Below are 8,050 nucleotides of genomic sequence, written 5' to 3'. Positions count from 1 at the left end.
GTTAGCTTTTTTATATACTGTTTTATGGTGTAATTAAATATCCCCTTCTATATATTTGACGTCAATACACCTACTTGATTAGTTCCTTGTGCGGTGGAAAATTAACTTTTATTATTCTGGGATCACAGACGGAAATCTTTCAAACACAATCGCAATATGAAAAGGTTCACATGAATTTATTGAGGCGCGCACATGTAATCAGATATCGATATTCGCACTTCGAATGCAATGAAAGTCGAGTATATAATGTACTTATAAGAAGCATATAATTCTGGATGGCAATCTGCTACTTTTCATTTCTAAGACGAAATATTGCAGCAATATAACATTTGATTTAATGACTTATTACTACGCAGCAGTAAACAGAAATAACTGCAAGACAGGAACACAAAGTCAGTGCGTACTGTACTTATATAAATATATATATGTACATATATATGTACGTACAGCAAGCTGACACGCTGTTGACTTCTGTCACAATAGTTTACACGTGCTTTTCAATGGCTGGCGCAGTGGCCTACTGGATAATACACCGGCCTCCAATGAGGAAGGTTCAGTGTTCAAATCCTTGCTGCGTCTCGTGGGTTAAGGGTGGAGATTTTCCCGAATTCCAATGTCAACTATAATGTGTACACGTAAGAACAAGTCCAAGAACGCACGGTAAAGATCCTGTAGTCCGTGTCAGAGTTCGGTGGATTAAAAGAAACGTGAATCATTACGTGAATGAATGTTTCATTGCTCTCTGTTCTCGCAATTTCTCTTATGAAAACCGTTGTCTACGCAGGGTGTTCTGGAAGACCTTAGAATCCAAGCTCCTGGCAATGCCTCGTGCGTGGACTGGTTGGTCCGGTGTCAGAATAATGTGACTGGGTGAGACATGAAGCCTGTGCTGCGACTTCTGTCTTGTGTGTGGCGCACGTTATTATGTCAAAGCAGCACCGCCCTGATATGGCCCTTCGTGGTCGGCTGGGCGTTAAGCAAACAAACAAACAAACAAACAATGCCTCGTGCTATTTACAATTACGTATGCATACTGCAATCTTTCATCGGCGACGTAACACATTTTTATGTATCTCAAAGTTTCCTCTGCAAAGACAACAGCTCTTAAAGAACGCTACCCGGCCATGTTTACTTACCTGTCGTGGAGCTCAAACAAGGGAGTTTACAACACTGATACATGTACACACGTCTCTGAAAGGATTGTTGTGTTTCTCACACCTACTGCATATTGTGGGAATTTTAGGGGAAGAACACTCCATCCAAAACGAGTACTTACAACTGGTACAATGAATTTAAATCGGGTAGACACGTATTCAAAGTTGACACCCGCCCAGACCGACAGTTGAATGCTGTTTCTGCAACAAACGATGCTGCCGTTGAAAAGTTGAAGAGAGATGGTGCACGAATTAAACACCCTGAGGTAAATCAGGGGCGGACGAGGGGGGAGGGGTGCACAGGGTGTAGATGCACCCCCCCTCCAGCAAATAATTAAAAAAAAATTGGAAAGCTGATTCTATGACCATTTCTAAGTTCAAATGGCACCAGATGGCACCATTTTGCTTCTTTGGGCCAAAACATTTTCCGGTGGGGCATACCCCCGGACCCCCCTAGAAAAATCGGGCGCTTCGCGCCCATCACATTCACTTTCGATTCAAAGTGCACCCCCCCTTACAAAGCAACTGATCCGCCCCTGTAAAGGATACATTATACGTTATTTGCGTGTTTGACCAAAATATGACATTTTACACAGATCGAGACAGTCATTGTTCTCCGAGACCGCGCTAGCGGTCGAGGTGAACAATGACTGTCGAGATCTGTGTAAAATGTCATATTTTGGTCAAACACGCAAATAACATTTATGTATCGATCGAATTCCTTTCAGGTACTTATGACTTTGTTGTTGTTTTGACGATTGAACGAGCACACACACACATGCATGCACCCAGCTAGCAAGCTTTCGTCGGCCGACTGACGATTTCAGTCGGGTGACGTCGTCAAATGTCGTGTGTCGACGTCCGTTGTCGCGCCGATATAGTTTGCCTGTGTGTAAAACTCGGCAAATGTACGTAATAAACCCCGACATCGGCCCGACGCAATGTTGCTGTCGATAAAAATATGCAGAGTTACGGGAGATAACAACTTGAATTTATTATCATTATTTTAACATTTGTTACGTCCCCTGTTCAAGCGTCGGGAACGGCGTGACATGACTCTGCAAATGCGAAACTAAATTATTCATATTTGTTGACTTTTTCACATAGGAGTAGGATAATTAATTGTAAGTTTTGTTTGTATATTTGCAATCAAATACAGCATGAGCTCAAACCATGAGTTTTACATTTTAAAAATACGCCATCATATATATATACTTGAAATACTCTTATAGCTTTCCTTACGGTACAAACAAGATTGAGTGTGAACATGGCCGGCTAGCTGCTACTTTCCCGCGTGAGCGAAGTTTATTTGTTTTCTTAGTTCAAGTTAATATCGAAAGAAGAGACATTCTTGCGAATGTTGTACAGCACATTGATGATATGTTATCCGAGACGAATGTCGCCTCGGGATCTCAATCTGAGTGCTGGTCCCAGTGCCACGTGGTGGCGGTGATAGTTGACAAGTTAAAATTGTGTAGCCAAGGACGGATGGAAACCTACAGGTGTGTTCAAGCTGTTAACGTCAACTCGAGGTCAACCGACGGATCCAGCGAGTAAGTGATTTTGGTTTTTCTTGCTTTAATGTTAGTTTTGCTGTTATACAGTGTGGGGGGGGGGGGGGAGTACATACTGCTGTATCTGTAAAATGTAGATGTAGGTGTTTTGTCCTGTTACAGTGGGGGGGGGGGGGGGGTGGAGTACATACTCATGATACTGCTGAATCTGTAGCTGTAAGTGTGGTTTGCACTGTTACACTTGAGGGGTGGGGTGTATGTATACTGATGTATCTGTAGCTGTAGGTGTGCATGTGTATTGCATTGTAACACTTGGGGGGGGGTACATACTGATCTATCTGTAGCTGGTGGTGTGTTTTGCACTGATGCACACTTGGGGGGAGGGGGGGGGGTGTACATACTGCTGAATCTGTAGCTGTAGGTGTGTTTTGCACAGTAACACTGGGGAGGGGGGGGGGGGGGTGTACATACTGCTGAATCTGTAGCTGGAGGTGTGTTTTGTACTGTTACACTTGGGGGGGGGGGGGTTGTACATACTGATGTATCTGTAGCTGTAGGTGTGTTATGTACTGTTACAGTAGGGGGGGAGGGGGGGTTGAACATACTGCTGTATATGTAGCTGTAGGTGTGTTTATTTGCACACAGGGGGGGGGGGGGGGGGTTGAACATACTGCTGTATCTGTAGCTCTAAGTGTGTTTTGCACTCTACACGGGGGAAGGCGGTGGAGTGTTGTACATACTGCTGCAGGGAAGTTTTGTACTGTTACATTGGTGGCAGCGGGGGGAGGGGGGGTGTACATAATTCTGAATCTGTAGCTGTAAATGAGTTCTGTACTGTTGCAGTGGGGGGGGGGGGGGGGGGGTTGTACATACTGCTGTATCTCATAATCTGTAGCTGTAGGTGTGTTTTGCACTGTTACACGGGGGGGGGGGGGGGGGGGGGGAGGGGGGTTGAACACACTGCTGTATCTGTAGCAGTAGGTGCGATTTGAGCTGTTACAGTTGGGAGGGGGGGTGTACATACTGCTGTAGCTGTAGGTGTTTTTTACACTGTTACACTTGGATTGGGGGAGGGTTGTACACACTGCTGTATCTGTAGGTTTGTTTTCCACTGTAACACTGGGGGGAGGGGGGGGGGGTTGTACTGCTGTAGCTGTAAGTGAATTTTGCACTGTTACATTTGGGGGGGGGGGGGGTGGTACATACTGCTGTATCTGTAGCTGCATGATATACTGCTGTACGGGGAGGGGGGGTACATACTGCTGTAGCTGTTAGTGATTTTTGACTCACATGCGAAGCAAAAGTGAGTCTATGTACTCACCCGAGTCGTCCGTCCGGACGTCCGGAAAACTTTAACGTTGGATATTTCTTGGACACTATTCAGTCTATCAGTACCAAATTTGGCAAGATGGTGTATGATGACAAGGCCCCAAAAAACATACATAGCATCTTGACCTTGCTTCAAGGTCAAGGTCGCAGGGGCCATAAATGTGTTCTAAAAAACAGCTATTTTTCACATTTTCTCTGAAGTTTTTGAGATTGAATACCTCACCTATATATGATATATAGGGCAAAGTAAGCCCCATCTTTTGATACCAGTTTGGTTTACCTTGCTTCAAGGTCACAGGAGCTCTTCAAAGTTGGATTGTATACATATTTTGAAGTGACCTTGACCCTGAACTATGGAAGATAACTGTTTCAAACTTAAAAATTATGTGTGGCACATGTTATGCTTTCATCATGAGACACATTTGGTCACATATGATCAAGGTCAAGGTCACTTTGACCCTTATGAAATGTGACCAAAATAAGGTAGTGAACCACTAAAAGTGACCATATCTCATGGTAGAAAGAGCCAATAAGCACCATTGTACTTCCTATGTCTTGAATTAACAGCTTTGTGTTGCATGACCTTGGATGACCTTGACCTTGGGTCAAAGTCACATGCATTTTGGTAGAAAAAATGTGTAAAGCAGTTCTTAGTATATGATGTCATTGCTAGGTTTAGTTGTTTGACCTTGACCCTGAAGGCCAAGGTCATGTAAAGGTCAAGCATGTGAGTCGTATGGGCTTTGCCCTTCTTGTTTATACTGCTGTAGCTGTACGGGGAGGGGGGGTATACTGCTGTAGCTGTTACAACTTAGTGATTTTTGCACTGTTACAGGGGGGGGGGGGGTGGAGTACATACTGCTGAATCTGTAGCTGTAAGTGTGGTTTGCACTGTTACACTTGGGGGGTGGGGTGTACATACTGATGTATCTGTAGCTGTAGGTATTGCATTGTAACACTTGGGAGGGGGGGGGGGGGTACATACTGATCTATCTGTAGCTGTAGGCGTGTTTTGTACTGTTACACTTGGGGGGGGGGGGGGCGGTTTGTACATACTGATGTAGCTGTAGGTGTGTTATGTACTGTTACAGTAGGCGGGGAGGGGGGGGGGGGGGTTTGAACATACTGCTGTATCTGTAGGTCTAGGTGTGTTTTGCACTCTACACGGGGGAAGGCGGTTGAGTGTTGTACATACTGCTGTATCTGAAGCTGTAGGTATGTTTTGTACTGTTACAGTGGTGGCAGCGGGGGGAGGGGGATGTACATAATTCTGAATCTGTAGCTGTAAATGAGTTTTGTACTGTTACCGTGGTGGGGAGGGGGGGGGGGGTTGTACATACTGCTGTAGCTGTAGGTGTGTTTTGCACTGTTACTAAGGGGGAGGGGAGGTGTACATACTGCTGTAGCTGTAGCTGTAAGTAATTTTTGCACTGTTACACTTGGGGGGTTGTATATACTGCTGAATCTGTTGCTGTAGGTGTGTTTTATACTGTAATACTGAGGGGGGGGGGGGGTGTATACGGCTGTAGCTGTGGGTGTGTTTTGTACTGTTACAGTGAGGGCGGTAGGGGCGGGGGGTTCTACATACTGCTGTATCTGTAGCTGATGTGTTTTGCACTGTTACACTGGGGGGGGGGGGGGGGGTTGTACACACTGCTGTATCTGTAGGTTTGTTTTCCACTGTAACACTGGGGGGAGGGGGGTTATACTGCTGTAGCTGTAAGTGAATTTTGCACTGTTACACTTGGGGGGGGAGGTGGTGGTGGTACATACTGCTGTATCTGTAGCTGCACCCAGCCAGCAAGACATTAGCGGCCGATAGTCGGCCGAACACCCTTCAAAAAGTCGGGCAGGTGACGTCAAAAGATAGGACGCGGGTGTTGGCCCGACTAACTTTTGCAAAGAGGCAACGAGGAGGCCGACAGGCGGCCGAACACCTGTACTATGGCGGCACGCATCCGGTCCGATGTTAATCGGCCCGATGGCTTGTTGGACCTGCGGCCCGACACCTTATGCCGACATCGTCCCGATGTCTTCCCGCTGAAATCGATATCTTCCCGATGTCGGCATAAGGTGTCGGACCGCAGGTCAAACAAGTCATCGGGCCGATTAACATCGGACCGGATGCGTGCCGCCATAGTGCAGGTGTTCGGCCGCCTATCGGCCGCCTCGTTGCCTCTTTGCAAAAGTTAGTCGGGCCAACACCCGCGTCGTATGTTTTGACGTCACCGGCCCGACTTTTTGAAGGGTGTTCGGCCGATTATCGGCCGCTAATGTCTTGCTGGCTGGGGCAATCCACATGTATGCAATCAAACACATAAGCTTCATATTTGGGCGTTTCAGGTTGACCGAAACTTCAAAGGAACTACAAAACACACGTCATGTACTCACTTTGTTGTTGTTTTGACATTGAACAGCACACACACTGCAATCAAACACGACGTTTTGTTTTTTTTAGTTCCTTTGAAGTTTCGGTCAACCTGAAAAGCCAAATTATAAAGTTTTGTCGGCCTCTGACGTCACATGACTCAAAGAAGGGAAATCCAATCTCCAATCGATACATAGATACTTGATTCGGCACCCATCGATATGATCTGGCACAAGCCTTTACCATAGAGAGAAAGTGTGAGTGCCTCTGTGTGTACGTGTGTGCGTGTGTACGTGTGTGTGTGTGTGTGTGTATGTGTGTGTGTGTATGTGTGTGTGTGTGTGTGTGTGTGTAAGAGAGAGAGAACGTGTCAGTGCCTGAGTGCCTGAGTTACCATAGAGAGAGAGATAGTGTGTGTGTGTGTGTGTGTGTGTGTGTGTGTGTGTGTGTGTGTGTGTGTGTGTGATATGTGTGTGTTATTGTGTGTGTGTGTGTTATTGTGTATGTGTGTGTGTGTGTGTTATTGTGTGCATGTGTGTGTGTGTGTGTGTGTGTGTGTGTGTGTGTGTGTGTGTGTGTGTGTGTGTGTGTGTGTTTATTTTGGTTAGTAAAACTGCCTTGCGAGAATGTGTTGTTTCATAAAGACTTTGTAAACGACCTGCAAGTAATATTTCGTCCAATTCATTTGAAGTGATGGCAATGTTTGGGCTCGCACATAATAGGCATGCAAGTACGCACGCTCACACGTTAAGTTTGATATATCACTTGTTTGTGTGGTCGAAAATACCTTGCAATGTGCTGCGTGCATGAAGGAGAATATCTAAGTGATATGACTTCTCTTCTTGTACTTCTTCGTTCATGGGCTGAAACTTCCACGTTCACTCATTTTTTTGCACGAGTGTATTTTTACGTGTATATATAGGTTACACACTCCGAGTTCTGAATATCGTGCATATTTTCCCTAGGGTCGATTTTCAGGTATTACCGAGCAGTTTTGAGCAAATCATTGCAGGCGTTTCTAAATTACAGTACAGCGAATGTCCCTTGAACTTGCTAAGATCTAATCGGCAGCAATCTTTCCAAACTGGCGCCTCAGGTGTACTAACTTAAATTAAAGTCCGGTGATAATATATCGCTTTACTGTTGAGCTGCTGTTCAAAGTCACATTTATTCCCGTGCAAACAACTCGGTTCGCCGTCTCAGATGGGATCGAACAAAGACTATCCCTCCACTTGGTCACATTCACACACACACACACACGCACACACACACACACACACACACACACACACACACACACACACACACACACACACACACACACACACACACACACACACACACAAAATGTTAAATGCTCATAGAGAATAATGTTTAGGACAGAGCTACTCGACGACGAAATAATGTTGTTCTAAAAGGTGTGTGTTGAGGTTGACACTTGCATCATTCTTATTCTTCATTGACATAGCCTACTCCTGTAAGATATCCTTCTCTCATGTCAAATGATATGATCCCTCTGTGACGGTATTCGGTACCTCTCGGGTCGTGTCGGTCGAACTCGGTCGGTCATGTGATGGGGCGCGCATGTGCAACGGTGCCTTTCCGCCCACTACTCGCTTCGCTCTCTGGCATGCACGCGGGACACTGATGAGGCATGGCTTACCGCATCGAATTGTATTGTTGTC

The sequence above is a fragment of the Littorina saxatilis genome, linkage group LG16, assembly GCF_037325665.1.
Source record: "Littorina saxatilis isolate snail1 linkage group LG16, US_GU_Lsax_2.0, whole genome shotgun sequence".
NCBI lineage: Eukaryota > Metazoa > Mollusca > Gastropoda > Littorinimorpha > Littorinidae > Littorina > Littorina saxatilis.
Note: the sequence above shows the minus strand (reverse complement) of the source record.